Source organism: Bos grunniens, chromosome 1 (assembly GCF_055505025.1).
Source record: "Bos grunniens cultivar Pamir isolate PY7600 chromosome 1, Bosgru_T2T1.0, whole genome shotgun sequence".
NCBI lineage: Eukaryota > Metazoa > Chordata > Mammalia > Artiodactyla > Bovidae > Bos > Bos grunniens.
Genome location: NC_141165.1, coordinates 77,017,645 through 77,034,178, shown reverse-complemented (window position 1 = coordinate 77,034,178; position 16,534 = coordinate 77,017,645). Strand labels below are relative to the sequence as shown.

General features: G+C 44.3%; 1 protein-coding gene across 17 annotated transcripts in view; it reads right to left on the bottom strand.

Annotated features, from left to right (window-relative positions):
- The window catches only part of ST6GAL1 (ST6 beta-galactoside alpha-2,6-sialyltransferase 1), a 152,102-nt gene that overhangs the window by 85,759 nt on the left and 49,809 nt on the right, over positions 1-16,534 (bottom strand). The window contains exon 1 of one of the 17 annotated variants that reach the window (XM_086398496.1): positions 14,515-14,672. The exons of 12 other annotated variants lie outside the window; for them this stretch is intronic. The gene's annotated coding sequence lies outside the window, so the exon portion shown is untranslated. Of the gene's footprint in view, positions 1-13,770; positions 13,972-14,141; positions 14,266-14,290; positions 14,483-14,514; positions 14,673-16,534 lie in introns of those variants that run through there. 4 more of the 17 variants (XM_086398501.1, XM_086398524.1, XM_086398560.1 and 1 more) reach the window with 4 other exon arrangements.

Here is a 16,534-nt window from a genome sequence, read left to right as displayed (position 1 = left end):
TGAACAGGGCTGGAAGAACATGAGGTCCCTGAGGTCCTAAAGGTCCCTGAGGTCCTATGGAATCCTACGGGAGACTCAAATCCCAGTGCTCTATTGTTATACCACTGTTTTTTAAATAACAAACGCTACCTATGGGTTCTTTAGAATTCAAATTGTTCATTAATTGCAGAAAAAGTCAAACAGAGGAAGATTTCCATCATTAGCTCTTTGTCCAAAGCCCAAGCCTTCCACATTGGCCTCTTCATCAGGTATCTGGCTACTGGGTCCCCTTGTACGTCAAGTCGGGGGCCTGGGTGCTCTCTGAGGCCTAGGAGCCCCATCACAGTTAGAAATGACTTCAGGGGACAGTCAGGTGGTCAACCTACCACCTGATGAATGAACTTCCCATTCAACAGCAACAAAAAAATGGCCACCCTGCCAGCATCTGCTTTCATACCTGTAATAATGATAACTCTCCTTCCAAGGCACCCCATCTGCAGACAGCTAAATATTAGTTCTGAAAAGCCTTTTATTTATTGGGTAGGCCAAAAAGTTCATTCCGGTTTTTCTGCAAGATGTTATAGAAAAACCCAAATGAACTTTTAGGTCAACCCAAAACATTGGACTCATCTCCTCCCAAACTCTTTAGCTTGTACCTGCTGGTTCTAAGACCATCCTCTAGAGGAAAAACAAACATCTGTTCTTTTTTCCATGAAACAATCCTTTAAAACTATTATGGGCATGCTAAGTTGTTTCAGTCAACCCCATGGACTGTAGCCCACCAGGCTCCTCTGTCCATGGGATTCTCCAGGCAAGAATACTGGAGTGGGTTGCCATGCTCTCCTCCAGGGGATCTTTCCAACCCAGGAATCAAACCCATGTCTCTTATGTCTCCTGTGTTTGCAGGTGTGTTCTTTATCACTGGGAAGCACCCCCTGGGAAGCCCAAAACTATTACACACACATCCCGCCTCAACCCTTCTCTTTTTCAAGCTAAACATTCTCATTGTTTGAGCCATTCCTTAAGTAACACGTTTTCTGAACTCCACAGTGTTTAGGTGTGGCCTCACTAGTAGGGAACAGGAGACCAACTATACTCCTACCATGCAAATGTGGACAGTTTCTGGTTAGTTTTTAGCAGCCTCATGCTAATGACCCTCAGTCAAGCGTTAACTGAACTCAAGTTTACCAGCCTTTCTTATAAGCCTTTGTCCCTAACTACACCTCCGGCTGGGCTGTCTGAGTGTGCCATTGGTATTTGGAGCTCACCTTTTATCCTCTATTTATCCTGGTGCTACACTTTATCTTTCTACACTCTGTTCCTCTTCTAGCCTGTGAAGCTTACAGAGAATTTTGACCCTGGCACACACAACACTCACTATCCTTCCTATCTTTAAATCATCCATAAATGAGATCAGCAAGCCCTGTCTATGTACTGCTCAAAATCACGGGTTAAATAAGTGCTATCTTCCCCACACACACAAATTAGTATCCTTTAGTGACAGTTATAAAAGCACTACGTTGAAGTAGTGAACCAACCACCATCTAGTCCACATTTTCCAACTTATTTGAAAGTGAAAGTGTTAAGCACTCAGTTGTGTCCGACTCTTTGTGATCCCACAGACTGTAGCCTGCCAGGCTCCTCTGTCCATGGACTTTTCCAGGCAAGAATACTGGAACAGGTTGCCATTCCCTTCTCCAGGGGATCTTCCTGACCCAGGGATCGAACCCAGGTCTCCCACACAGCAGGCAGATTCTTTACCAACTGAGGCCTCAGTTATTAAGGATACAAATATGTTCATTGACTGATAGAAGCGTTCTAAATTCACTATTATCATAATCAACATAAAGTGTCTTTATGCTTTGGTATCACACAAAAATGTCTGGCCATTGAGGGAATACTTGGGATGGTCTTTAAATATAGGGTCTGAGATAACACACAAGTTTCCTTGTGCAGAAACCACAAAGAGTTGCTAAACTGAGGGGCAAGAGGCTAGGACTGCCAACAGGGAAAGATATATTATATAATAAGACATCAGGGATAAAGAAAAGCTACAGTGCTTTCTAACATGAACCCCAAAAGTGTCAGGTCAGGGAACCCTGTATCTTGTGTCCCAGAGTGAGGTGAAACAATGGGGATGTATTGATTTAATAATTACCTTATGCATTAATTATTACTTACTGAGAGCTACCATATGCAGGCATTTTACACAAGTCATCTTAGTGATGACCTGATGCTGATGCTTTGTAATTACTCCTTTTGAAAATTTAAATGTTTCTCTCCCTGGGTTTCTCTCACTCTCTAGAAAGTGCTGAAGACCTCTAACAGCACTTTAGCAAACCTATTTGCAAGTTTTCCCAGGGCTCTGGTAATTCATTCAATTAACACACTATCCCTTTGATAAATATTTCTCAAGATTTTCCTGATTATAAGGCACTGCGCTAGTGCTCGGGACTCTGGCTGACTTCAAGCAGCTGCATTTCCTAGATGCATCCCTCTTTAGCCAAGAGGGTCAAGCCCCCTCCCCTTTGCTGGCTGTGTGGCCTTGGGTAGGTTACACTGATGAACTGCCCTTTCCCTAGTGTGGATGAGTGTCATGTGCATTTGCATTATTTCAGGCACACAAGATATTTAATAAATAGTAAGGGTTTTTTTCTTTCATTCTTTCCTATGCAGTCTGCCAATGTCTTCCCAGAGAGGGTGGGATTAAAATAGGAGTCTAATCTTTAGCCTTCTCCCTGGACATCTATAAACTTTGTCATTTGCCACCATCAGGGAATTAAACCTGCATTCTTCGCGTGTCATTTTTTAAAGAAGGAAACAGACTGTAGTTCTTAATACATTTCATAAATCATAGTTCCTTTTATTTCTTCCTTTCCTGACACTATTCTATTTATAAAATCCAAAGGAAACAAACTTAGATAATTTAAATCCAACTCCCAGAGGTGGTACCACTTGGTGTGAAATGGAACTGGTTCGGTGCCAGGCTCTAACTGAGAGTCAAATGGTCTTTCTGCCACCCTTGGCCAACTCTTTTGTTTCCTTGGACTTAGCATTTGCTATGGGCTGAATGTTTGTGTCCCCTGCAAATTCATGTATTGACATCCTAATCCCCAGACGTGAAGGTATGAGGTGGAACCTTTGGGACATGATTAGGTCATGAGGATGGAGTCCTCATGAATGGGATTAGCACTCTTATAAAAAAGAAAGCCCCATCACTGCTTCCACTGTGTGAGGACACAGCAAAAGGTGCCAGGTATGAACTAGGAAGTGGACCGTCACCAGAATGCCAGCACACTGGCTTCTTGATCTAAGACTTTCCAGCCTCCTAAACAGTGAGAAATAAATGTCTGTTGTTTATAAGCAGCCCAGACTGACTAAGTCACCATTATATGCACACAGAACTCTTGGGTAACAAGTCATTCTAGTCACCCAAGTGAGTCACCTGCAAATTTATCTTCTAAAAGCATAACCATGGTGCAGAAAAGAGGAAACCAAAATATAACCACATACAACTGCTCATAACACTCACGAATATGCTGCTAAGGGGAGATAAATGCCACTCGCCTACAGTCAGTGGCTTGAAAAGCCAACTCCCTGTATCAGACATCTTTTACTGCATTGTAGTTGATAGTGACCTGTCACTCAATCCCATAGTATTTAACAGTATACTCAATAAATACTGTGGACCCACTATGTGCCAGGCATTGAGCTATGGGCTTGAACTCAGCAGCAATTCTTGGGCAAGGACCAGACAGAATTTGCTCAATGTCTCCTTGCCAATCTGGATGAAATTAGCTTATTTGTCACCTCCCAACCCCCTCTTGTGTCACTTCCTCACTCTTCACCCGCCCATACCCAAAAGGTTGGGGTTTCTTTTTTAACAGATTAAAAAAAAAAAAAAACCCTCAGAGGGGACATATGTATACCTACAGCTGATTTTTGTTGATGTTTAACAGAAAACAAAATTCTGTAAAGCAATTATTCTTCAATTTAAAAATAAATAATTTTTTTAAATCCTCAAACAAAACACTTCCTCAAAGAACAACCTAACCTCTCCTTCCTCACAGCAGAGCCTCTTGAGATGCTTACACTTCTCCACTTTCCACTTGTTTCCCAAGTAACTGGAGTCAGCCCACATCATTCCACTGAAATTGCGTCTCTAATTGCAAAATCTCCTCTCAGCACCTACCTCAGTGAGGCCTCTCTGGTTCCTTTTCTTCAAACTCCCTCCCTCTAACAGGCATCCTCCCAGCTTTCCTCTTCCCTCCCCATGCCAACTTCCTCTGGTGACCAGATTCCTGCTGGCACTGAAGTGTCCACATCCCTAGAAGTCCAGCCTCAACCTCATGGGCTCCCCTCTGTACCCCCTTACACACACCCATGGGCACCTCCCCTAGACTCCAGACCACATTTAAGAACAAAATTTAAACCAGACACCTGTACAGAAAATTGACACCTACATTTACTCATTTTTAAATGTATTAACCACTAACTATGTGCTCAGCATAATTCTGAGGGCTTAAGATGCTTAACCAGATGAAGATCACTGCCCTTGGAGCTTTACATTCTAGCAGAGAAAGACATAGAAAACCATAAGTGTAATGAGTGAATAACTTAGTATCTGGGGATGGTGCTGCTTTCAACAGAAAAGAAGAAGATGAGGGAAGAGAAGCTTGGGGAAGAGCACATCAGTTCAGCTCTGGGTATCCTGAGTTTGAGATTAGACTCTCAAGTGGAGTGTGACCTGGCAGTCTGATAGAAGATTACAGAGGACGGTAGGAAGGTCTGGGCCAGAGGTATAAATGTGGGGGTTATCAGCACTCCAGTATTCTTGCCTGGAGAATCTCCACAGACAGAGGAGCCTAGTGGGTTATAGTCTATGGGATCACAAAAAGTCAGACACCACTGAGCAACTAGGTATAGCACACAGCATGTATCAGCACTGAGGGCCCTTTGGGGATTCCTGATCAGCTGGTTGAGTTTTTCTCTACCCAATCACATGGGTGTTTACTTTGGAACAAGAGTTCCTGGATTTAAACCTGACTTTACCATTTCTCAACTATGTGATCTTAACAGGCTACTTGACCACTCTCAAGATGTGTCCTCATCTGTAAAAATGGAGAAAACAGTATCTACCTCATAAGATTATAATGAGGGGGAAAGGAGGCAATTCATGTTAATTACCTTGCACATGGTAATAAGCATTCAATATGTGTTAGGAATTATAATCCTCTCCCTCAGTCTCTCCATCACTTAATATCTTGTTAAGCATTTTTCCTTCTTTCTTATCCCATATTCAACTCTCCCTTCACTCAGGGTGCTCCTGGATTGCATATTCATCCTGGTACCTCACTGTCCCTAACACAAGCCCATAAAGGTATTGAATCAAACGCAACAGGAAACAAAGTTCTATTATTACTGCTCTCAAAACATTCTTACACCTGTCTCCATCTCTCTTGTCTCATCATTTCTCATCTGAGCACCCAATAAATTTTACTCAAACCTCAATTATAGCTCAAATAAAATTAAAATTTTAATTTGCTTACATGTCTGTCTTCCCTTAAAATTAAGCATCTCGATCAAGTAACAATTAGCTCCGTAACCCTAGTGCCTTTGTGTCCAGTGCCCAGACCAAGAAAAGCATCCAATAAACATCAGTTAAACAAATTTAAAAAAAGTTTTTATTGGCTACCTGCTAGACACTGAAATTAAAATACAGTCATCACCACCTCCACATAAACTACATTTCCTGCCCTCAAAGAGTCTTGAGACAAACTTAGCACCTAAGGCAGAAAACAAAATAGCTGAACAAATGTAATGAAATTAACGACAGAGTAAAGTTTATAATATTGGCCATATTTACACAAAGAGTCCCAAGAAAAGATACTGTGGCTAGAGTTAGAAATGAAGAAAGGTGCTGCTACCCACTTCTTTCCTTTCCCTGCTTCTCTCCTTTCCCCTGGAAAGGAGAAATGGTAGTGTGTAAGAGCACCCAGCTCAAACTGCAGCCCAAAGGAGCTTCTAGAAGATGGCAGACAGGCAATCAGAAAGGAGGGGATGGTGAGGACCTGCCATCTTGAGTACTCAAATGATGTTAAACCCCAAACAAGATCTGTTCACAGTTACAGAAGATAAAGCTTGAGTTGGAGAAAGCCCTCAAATTTCTTTACCTCTCTTGGATGATTTTTGTTCTTCTAACAGAACAGACCTATGTATCAGAAGACAATCTCTTTGTGTTGGCCAACCAAGATGGGGCCAGATGGTCTCCTTTTCAAAGTTAATACACACAGGTGCCCTTTTATCTCAAGGTTGATGAAATGATGCACATCTCACACTCCGTTCCTCTCACTGAATCTTCCCACCTGTTTTCATTCCTCATGAACAAATTCCTGGCCCTCAACATAGTTGCCTCAGAGCCCAACAGTCCCCAACATAGTCAGCCACCATCCTTAGCATTAATGGTACCTCACTGAGAGTCACTAGCAACCAGAAATCTCTCTCTGCCAAAGTCATCAAAAGATGTCTTTGGGAAGGTCATGGCTATCCATATTAATAAAGGTTAGAGAGGAGTTCAAATGTGAGTACAAGGATCTGCCATCCCTGTGATACACTCTTTACACAGCTTTGCTCTCATCAGTTGTCAGGGTAACCAATCCTTAAGCTTCCTCATCAAGAGAAGCAAAACTTCCTATTACTCCAATAAGGCAAAATTGTATATGCCTAATGAGTTCTAACTTGTGATTCACAGAGAGATAGGTTTGAAGTCCAAGTCCATTGTTTCCTAGCTCTGTTACCTAGGGCAACTTAGCTGAATTTTGGGGCCTCAGTTTATTCATTGATACAACAGGGATAGCGCTACCTCTATCACTGGGTTGTGGGGAGAATTAAATGACAAAAGAAACACCCAGCACACAATCAGTGTTCAAGGTGGCAGCTATTAATAACGTCATGGATCTTAGAATCTAGCGTAGGCAATCATTCAGCTGGTTTCCTTCTAGCAGGGTCTTAATGACTGCTCTTAGTCTGTAAGAAAGCTTATGCTGAGGTGTTTTGTGTTTTTTTTTTTTAACTGCTTCTGCTTTATATTTTGGTTTCCTGGCCACGAGGCATGTGGGATCTTAGCTCCCTGGATGCTAAGGGATCCTTAGCAGGATCGAACCTGCACCCCCTGCATTGGAAGGTGAAGTCTTAACCACTGGTCTACCAGAGGAATCCCTATGCTGAGTTTTATCATCAAAGGTTGAGGTTGGAAACAAAAGGTCAATGGCCCAAGGTAAGGGGTTGAGCCTTCCTCCAGTCTCTGATGAGACAAGATTTCCAGACTATGATCTGTAATGTATGTGCTCACAGGATAGGCTTTGAGAACTTAAAGACAGGAAGACCTGGGAATCCTGGGAAGAGATAGAAAGACATGTGCCCACCAGCATTCCCTGCGAAACATAAAGTTCTCAGAGCCCTGATGGCAGGACTGGGGTTCTGGTGACTCAGAAGCTATGGAAGAGAGTGCAGGTTGCCCAGGACACATTGCTGGAAGCAATGGCCCCTGAATATCTACTCGCTTTGGCTTCTGCCACTCCTCCTTCCTGCTTTCCCTTCCAGGGTTAGAATCCGTTCTGACTTTGCATAGCTCCTCAACTTCACCTCTGTTGAACCTTCACACACCCAAATCCTCTGCAGCATGTGCGTGCAGAGGGCAGTCACTAACCTGGCCCTAGGTCCTTAAAGCACACCGGCTTTGTGGTATAGCCTATTTCTTTAACGGGAGGAACAGGTATCTCTGAAGGCAGCTCATTTCATGTACAGATAGTTCTGAGTATACAGTTTTAGATTGTAGATTCACAATTCAGAATCTACTTCTCTTAACTTCTAAGTTTTAGTTCTAAGACTAATGAATTTTTAAAAGATGAAAGTCTTTGCACGATAAAATACACTGCATGCTAAGTTGCTTCAGTTGTGCCCAACTCTTTGAGACCCTATGGACAATAGCCTGTCAGACTCCTCTATCCATGGAATTCTCCAGGCAAGAATACTGGAGTGTGTTGCCATGCCCTCCTCCAGGGCATCTTCCCAACTCAGGGATCGAACCTGCATCTCCTGCATGGCAGACAGATTCTTTACCACTGAGCCACCCAGGAAGCTCCTATGATAAAATATCATCTCAGTTAATTCATGTCACAATAGTCACAGCTAATAGTTATTGCAGGCCAGCCATGACCCACACCTTACAGGCAGGAAAGTACCACATAGTATTTCCTGAACTTGCTAGACCTTAATACCATCTCGAGTACCTGCTATATACATTGCTCCCCAGACCCCACCCCAACCAGACTGAATCAGTGAGCCCCAGGCGACTAAGATCACACAACCTGGAGGCTGGAGGCCTAGTGGATCAAGTGTGCAAACCTGGGTCCACTACACGATTGTATCATTTACTCACTGTGTGACTTTAGGCAATGTATTTAGCCTATCTGAACCTTAGTCATGTATCTGTGACTTCAGAACGATGACACCTATCTTTAGGGTATGCCATAAACCACTTAGCAGAAAGCCTGTAGATAGTGATCACTGATCCTGATATGGCTCATTGATCCATAACAACTCTCTTATTTTTGCTCAGTGCTACACAATTCAAAATTAAAGTGCCCAAGACAAGGGAACATTTCATGCAAAGATGGGCTCAATAAAGGACAGAAATGATATGGACCTAACAGAAGCAGAAGTTATTAAGAAAAGGTGGCAAGAATACACAGAAGAACTGTACAAAAAAATCTTCACGGCGCAGATAATCACGATGGTGTGATCACTGACCTAGAGCCAGACATCCTGGAATGTGAAGTCAAGTGGGCCTTAGAAAGCATCACTGTGAATAAAGCCAGTGGAGGTGATGGAATTCCAGTTGAGCTATTTCAAATCTTGAAATATGATGCTGTGAAAGTGCTTCACTCAATATGCCAGCAAATTTGGAAAACTCAGCAGTGGCCACAGGACTGGAAAAGGTCAGTTTTCATTCCAGTCCCAAAGAAAGGCAATACCAAAGAATGCTCAGACTACCACACAATTGCACTCATCTCACACGCTAATAAAGTAATGCTCAAAATTCTCCAAGCCAGGCTTCAACAATACGTGAACTGTGAACTTCCAGATGTTCAAGCCGGTTTTAGAAAAGGCAGAGGAACCAGAAATCAAATTGCCAACATCCTCTGGATCATCGAAAAAGCAACAGAGTTTCCAGAAAAACATCCATTTCTGCTTTATTGACTATGCCAAAGTCTTTGACTGTGTGGGTCACAATAAACTGTGGGAAATTCTGAAAGAGATGGAGATACCAGACCAACTGACCTGCCTCTTGAGAAACCTGTATGCAGGTCAGGAAGCAACAGTTAGAACTGGACATGGAACAACAGACTGGTTCCAAATAGGAAAAGGAATACGTCAAGGCTGTATATTGTCACCTTGCTTATTTAACTTATATGCAGAGTACATCATGAGAAACGCTGGGCTGGAAGAAGCACAAACTGGAATCAAGATTGCCGGGAGAAATATCAATAACCTCAGACATGCAGATGACACCACCCTTACGGCAGAAAGTGAAGAGGAACTAAAAAGCCTCTTGATGAAAGTGAAAGAGGAGAGTGAAAAAGTTGGCTTAAAGCTCAACATTCAGAAAACTAAGATCATGGCATCTGGTCCCATCACTTCATGGCATAAAAATGGGGAAACAGTGGAAATAGTGTCAGACTTTATTTTTTGGGCTCCAAAATCACTGCAGATGGTGACTGTAGCCATGAAATTAAAAGACGCTTACTCCTTGGAAGGAAAGTTATCACCAACCTAGACAGCATATTCAAAAGCAGAGACATTACTTTGCCAACAAAGGTCTGTCTAGTCAAAGCTATGGTTTTCCCAGTGGTCATGTATGGATGTGAGAGTTGGACTGTGAAGAAGGCTGAGTGCTGAAGAATTGATGCTTTTCAACTGTGGTATTGGAGAAGACTCCTGAGAGTCCCTTGAACTGCAAGGAGATCCAACCAGTCCATCCTAAAGGAGACTGGTCCTGGGTGTTCACTGGAAGGACTGATGTTGAAGCTGAAACTACAATACTTTGGCCACCTGATGCGAAGAGCTGACTCATTGGAAAAGACCCTGATGCTGGGAAAGATTGAGGGCAGGATGAGAAGGGGACAACAGAGGATGAGATGGTTGAATGGCATCATCTACTCGATGGACATGGGTTTGGGTGGACTCTGGGAGTTGGTGATGGACAGGGAGGCCTGGCGTGCTGCGGTTCATGAGGTCACAAAGAATCGGACACGACTGAATGACTGAACTGAAGACAAGGATTTATTTAAACTCAGATCTGACCATGTCTAAAGTCTAAGTGCCTACACGCAGCAATTAGAGAAGGCAGAATTAAATGGGCATGAGGCCCAGTGGCACAGAATGGCCTACATATCCAGGTCCTAGCTCCAAATTCACTCAGACTCAGCTCATATTGCATCCTCAGGAGCCACCATGGGGCAGAAGCCCTGGCCAACAAGATGCCCCCAGTACCACAGTTAAGGAAAGAAAGGTTACCCTGGATTTCCTCCTGCCTCTGCTTCTGTTCTTCCCCTACATGCCACCCACCTCCCCTTCCTTTTGGGAATATTCAGAATGCCCAATTTTTCTCCCGGTGAGCACCCAGGTTTCCTGGGAGGCAGGCTGGGGAGAGTTTGAGACTGCAGGCTGGGTGCTTCGCTCCCCAACTGTGAGGCTTCACTTCTTTCCTCTGGGACCCTCTCTTTCTGCAGTGGGGCTCATTTTCAGGAATGCTCCTAGCACACAATCTGGTTCACCTGTCAATGAATCAAGAGCCCCACAGCTTTAGCCTATCACTTCTCTTTCTCTAAAGTCCCTGGGATTTTCAGTTAGTGCGGCCACCTGTAACTCATATTTAATAGTTTAATTGATAAGCCTTCATTCATTTATTCACACAAATATATCACCCAAGTACAGGTGATATAGAAATAAATAGGGTCCAGTCCCTATTCCTGAGGCCTTAGAGAAAGGGGAAGATCCATAAACTGAAAGGCGGAAAGATCATGCAAGGTATCAAGAACTAAGGGCTGGGGGTGGTGCCAACTCAGAAGTCAGAAAAGGTAATGTTCACTCTGAGTTTTGAAGGATGAATAGGAGTTTACCAGGCAGAAAAAGGTATGCCCAACAGCAGGGGGAAAAAACAGTGCAAAGACTGAGTCATGAAAGTGGGCCTGTTTTACTTAAGAAATATTAAGCTGTGAAGGGTAAAGGTATGAGAGCTGCAGAGATGAGAAACGGGGTTCAACAGGATTATCTGCTCAGACATTAAGGAGGTTTTCCAAGCAAGCAAGTGATGTTGCTATATAATCTTCCCTAAACTCAGAGTTGAGCTCCTGGCACTAAAAAGGAGCTTTGGTAGAGCATGAAGAGGAGTCATTTCGGCTGACAGAGGGGAAGGAGCCAGAGCCATTTATCCTCACCCTTATGCTGGCCTGGAACCCCACCATCTACTCCACCAAACCTTGACCCAACTGACACTGAACTCTAGTCAAGTCCCCACTTACAGGGTGATGAGAACCACAAAATGAGAGACGGAGGAGCTGAGACCAACTGCAGGAACAAACCAAAGGAAAGAGGAGGAATTATTTTATGTCTGGTGGCTCATGGTGTCCTCAAAGGCATCCTCAAAGCCAGATGACTCTGGATTAGAATCCCATCTCCATTCTTTACTACTTACACGACCTTGTGTAATTCATTCCACCTCTCAGAGGCTGTTTTCTCATCCTTTACACAGAGCTAACAAGCTTTACCTCAAAGATTTGTTCTAAAGATTAAAACTACATCACTTATTTCAAGTGGCCAGCATAGCGTCCAATGTAAAATGGTTCTCTAAATATTACTAAACTGATTTTAATATGTTCATTTTGTCTTAGAGGGGAGGAGGCCACCAGACTAAAGGACGTTCAAAGAAAGGCGGGTGCCCCTGAAGCACCAGGATGGAGTCAGCCCCATGAGACACTCACTAAGCAGTTGTGAACTCCTAGGTGAGACCCTGATCCACCCCTTCCAAGTTTCTCTCTGCCCTCCGTGGCTGTTTGCAGTTTCTGTAGGACAGGATCACATTTCCCACCTAAGCCCCTGGGCCTAGGAGCGCTGGGGGCCTTGCAGCCCAGGACTTTTCAGAGGGCTCACATGACAACCTGGCAAGGCACAGCCATTCCCAGCAAAGGCATTAATAATACACTCCTTTTTCCACAAACTCTGGCAAACAGTCTAAAGTGACAAGTGAAAACATTGAGTCCAAATTCTCACTGGGGCTGAGGAGGCCAAAATAACTTGCCTATCAGGGCTAAATCATGGGGCTGAGTCACAGTTCTGCTCAGGGGTTGTGGCCAAATGAAATGGCTGATGATAAAGCTAAGAACTGAAGCAAAACCATGTTCCTTGAGGAATAAACTGCCCGTATAGCCTCTGAATGATTCAAGTGGAAAGTTTCCTCAATCCAGAGGCACAGAGAAAGGAGGCCGTAAGACATACTGGTTGAGGAACGAATTTAGCTGTGGACAGCATCTCAGCAACAGCCCAAAACACAGCAGCTACCACAGGCGGCCCAGAGACCCTGAGGTAGGGGACCTGAGGAAGCACAGGCTGATCCCCTGCAGGAGCAGGAAGACAAATAGAGTAGGTTTCAGTAGGATTTTTGTCTCCTTGTTTGTACCATTGTTTTGCTGTTGTTATAGTTCAGTCATTAAGTTGCGTCTGACTCTTTTGTGACCCCATGGACTGTAGCCCACCAGGCTCCTTTGTCCATGGAAATTTCCAGGCAAGAATACTGAAGCAGCATGCCATTTCCTTCTCCAGGAGATCTTTCTGACTCAGGGATCAAACCTTTGTCTCCCACATCACAGGGAGATTCTTTACCACTGAGCCACCAGGGAAGCCCTTGGTTGTACCATATCAGCACCAAACCAGTGCCTGGCTTCCAGGCACTCAGTTGTATGAATAAAGAAATACGTAGTGGGTATCAGGCAGCATGAGTTAGTAACTATGCAAATCTAAGCCAGCCCCTTATCCTCCTGAACCTCAGTCTTCTCATCAAGAAAATGGGACAATGACAACTACTTAGAACGGTTCTTATAGGAATAATAAATGGAATAGCCCCTAAAAGAATGCTAAATAGCAGGCACTTTAGAAATAAACTTCTCAGAATTAGCCCTCAGTCTTCCAACAAAGTCCTTGAGTATCAGCTGTTGGCAATTCTCATTGGTAGAGGAGGGAGAAGGAGATTGCGAGGAACAGTGAAAAGAGAAGATAAAGTAACTAAAGGTCACACATCAAAGGAAGATAAAGAAGACTCCTATGGTCACCTCTCCATGTGTGGCCCTAGACAAGTCACATATTTCTCTGGGTCTCAGAATTCTCTGATAAGAAGTGGAGCTAGATCTAAGCAGTGGTCTTCACGTTGTGGTCCAGGAAGCCTAGGGAATCTGTAGAGACCCTAAGGAGCCATCCTGCAGTAAGGAAGAAGTAGACAGGTAGGCCCCCAGGCAGCTTCAGGAAGCTTCCTACTGAAGGCGATCTTCTGAAGAAACAGTTCCACCCTCGGTCCTTAACTTTCTGAAAGCTAATGGTTTCTCCAAAGTTGCCGGCATCCTCCCAACCACCAGTTTTCTGCAGGAACCTGGTCTAGGACTCTCGTTTCAGGGTTATGCAACACAGGGTTCACAGCCAGGGCCTCCTTAAACTTTGCGGCCAAGGGACCTCACTCACCTTGAGTACCAGCCCTGAGTCCCCAGCCCTTCTTCAGTGTCTGCACTCACGCACCTTGTTGACTTCTGGCACTTCCCTCCCTGGAAATCTCTCACTACTACCTTCAATGGCGCTACCTTCCACCAGGATAAGTGTTCCACTTCTTTCTGGTTCCTCTCCTTCCTCCTGGGCAAGAGGAGTAGAACAAGGAGAGGCATGGAGGGGAGAGAAAAGCACACCAGGCAAGGGTAAAGCATGACAGGGAGGAGGCTGTGGAGCCTGGCTTTGGACAGGCTGAATCTGAGGGGCTGGTTGAAGTACCACAGGCAGATGGGTAAAGCAGGTATGGACCTTAAGAGAAGAAGCTGGGACAGAGAGGTTTTCTCCCCTACCTGGCAGAATCTTCTCTCCCATCCACTTCTTCTTTCCTTGCCCCACTTCCCCTGTTCACACCAAGTCCACATCACCTAACATTAGGATACTTACGAACCTCCTAACCCATGCCCACTTCTCATCCCTCTGATAACACGAGATTACTCACCCAAGCCCAGCTCTGAATAGTCACGCTCCCCTCCTTGGAGACTTGAAACAGCATCTTCCCTGTTTGCTCCAGCCAGTCCAAATTCCTCAGTCTAGTATCCAAACCTCCCACCTTGCCCCAATCACCACCCCACTGTATGCAGATGCACCCCTAGGCCACCTGAACAGCCAACCATCCCTGACTTTCCTGGCACTCTTCCTCCTTCAGTACACCTCACCACTCACCCCAAGTCCACCTGTGGAATCTTCACACTGCAAACAGCACCCGCAATCTCCTCTCTTCCCAGATCCTGCAACCACTCTTGCCAAAGCTTACAGCTGTGTGCGGATATTGGAGAGTATGCTTCCCTCCAGCTTGGCCAGTAATTTCAGTGCAATCAGCAGGTATTGCAAAAGCATGGCCCTTGCCTCATCAATTAGGAGCCACAGATAGAAAACTATCACCTGCCCTGCAGCAGCCACAGGTAACCTATAACCTGCAGGCTGTTATTTAGTTGCTAAGTCCTGTCCAACTCTGTGCGACCCCATGGACTGTAGCCCACCAGGCTCCCCTGGCTACAGGATTTCCCAGACAAGAATACTGGAGTAGGTTGCCATTTCCTTCTCCAGGGGGTCTTCCTGAACCAGGAATCAAACCTACATCTCCTGCACTGGCAGGCAGATTCTTTACTGTCAGTTGCCAAGGAAGCCCAACCTGCAGGTAGATCACATCTAACAATGTATCTTCAACAGGAAGCTTGTCAGCCTCCATCTCTGTTTGTTTCTCTTTATTGCCTTTTGCACCTAGCGCAGCTATGGTCTCCAGCAGGCTCTCAGTAAATACTAACTGAATTAATTAATGAGATCCTTCTACAGGGAGCACAGAACTAATTCCATAAAAAATAATTACGGATCTATTACCATGAAAAATAATTTCTTGATTTTTCCAGTTGAAGATGACCCAACCGATGATGGAAATGTTCTAAAAGTGGATTTTAGTGATGGTTGTGCAACCCAGTAAATTTACTACAAATCACTGAATTTATTCTTAAAGCAAGTTAATTTCATGGAATACAAATCCTATCTCAATAAAGATGGTTTTTATTATTAACTCTATGTGATGAATAACTCTACCATGGTGGCTCACTGTGTTTGGTTGAGTAATAAGTTGGCTGAGTCATGAGAACATTCAAAAACAAAGAAACAACAAAAAATGATGACCCAACCCTGTGAGGTGTGACCCTGAGCTTAGTCTCCATCCCCATGGGATCAGCAGCAGCTATAAATGAGGGATGAGTAACCTCACAAAACAGCCTGGGTTGTTGGGGTGGGGAGAGCGCTAGGATGACCGTGCATTGGGTCAGTCTATAGTCAGGACACAGCAGAAAGTGAAATGATCCTGTAGAATGTTCCACAAGGTCCTCTGCAGTAGATCAAGGCTAAGGAATAAGACTCCTAAGCCTTATTATTAGCCTTAAACAGAATCACTTTCCCAAGGAGGCATCCTCCGACCTCAGACTGGTTAACTCACCCAGCACCACAGAATTTCCTTTATAGAAATCCACAGTCCATGAGTATACACTTGGTTGTGTTATTAATCAATTCATATTTCTCTCTGTAGACCACATGCTGTATGAGGTCAAGGACTGTAGCTCTAGGGCTCACGGTGCCTAGTACAGAAGCAAGCACACCTTACATTCTTAAAGTTGACTGAATGCTGATTAAGTGAATGGACACTCATCTTTGATTAAAGTGGGACAAGGTATACAGACACCTCGTTTTCTTTCAGTGCAGTACTGCCGTGCAGCTGAGTATTCATAATTCTTAAGGGCCTCTGTAGAGGAGAAGGAACCAGCATTCTCTAGGGTAAGTCACTATACCACCCCTACTTATCCTTCCCAATCTACCCACTAGGTATGGTTACTGCCCTGTTTACAGGTAAGGAATCTGAGGCTCTGCATCTGTCAGTTTGTCATGGGAATTAAATCGGAAAAAGCACAAAGCACTTGTTATCCAGTATGATTGCTGTGTAATTCTTAGCTACCATTATTATTTTTCCCAGCACACTGAAGCCGCCTCTCCACCTATAAGTAAAAAGAAGAGACGATCCCAAGCACAGAGAGGGCCTGAGGCCGTGGCAGCCTCCCTTGGCACCTCAGACCTCCAAACACTGAGAAAACTCATCCGGAGTCAGATCCAGACGTTTCTTCATCTCAGCTGCCAAGAAGTACGTATTTTGGCACATGGGGACCAAGGAAGGAAGGAA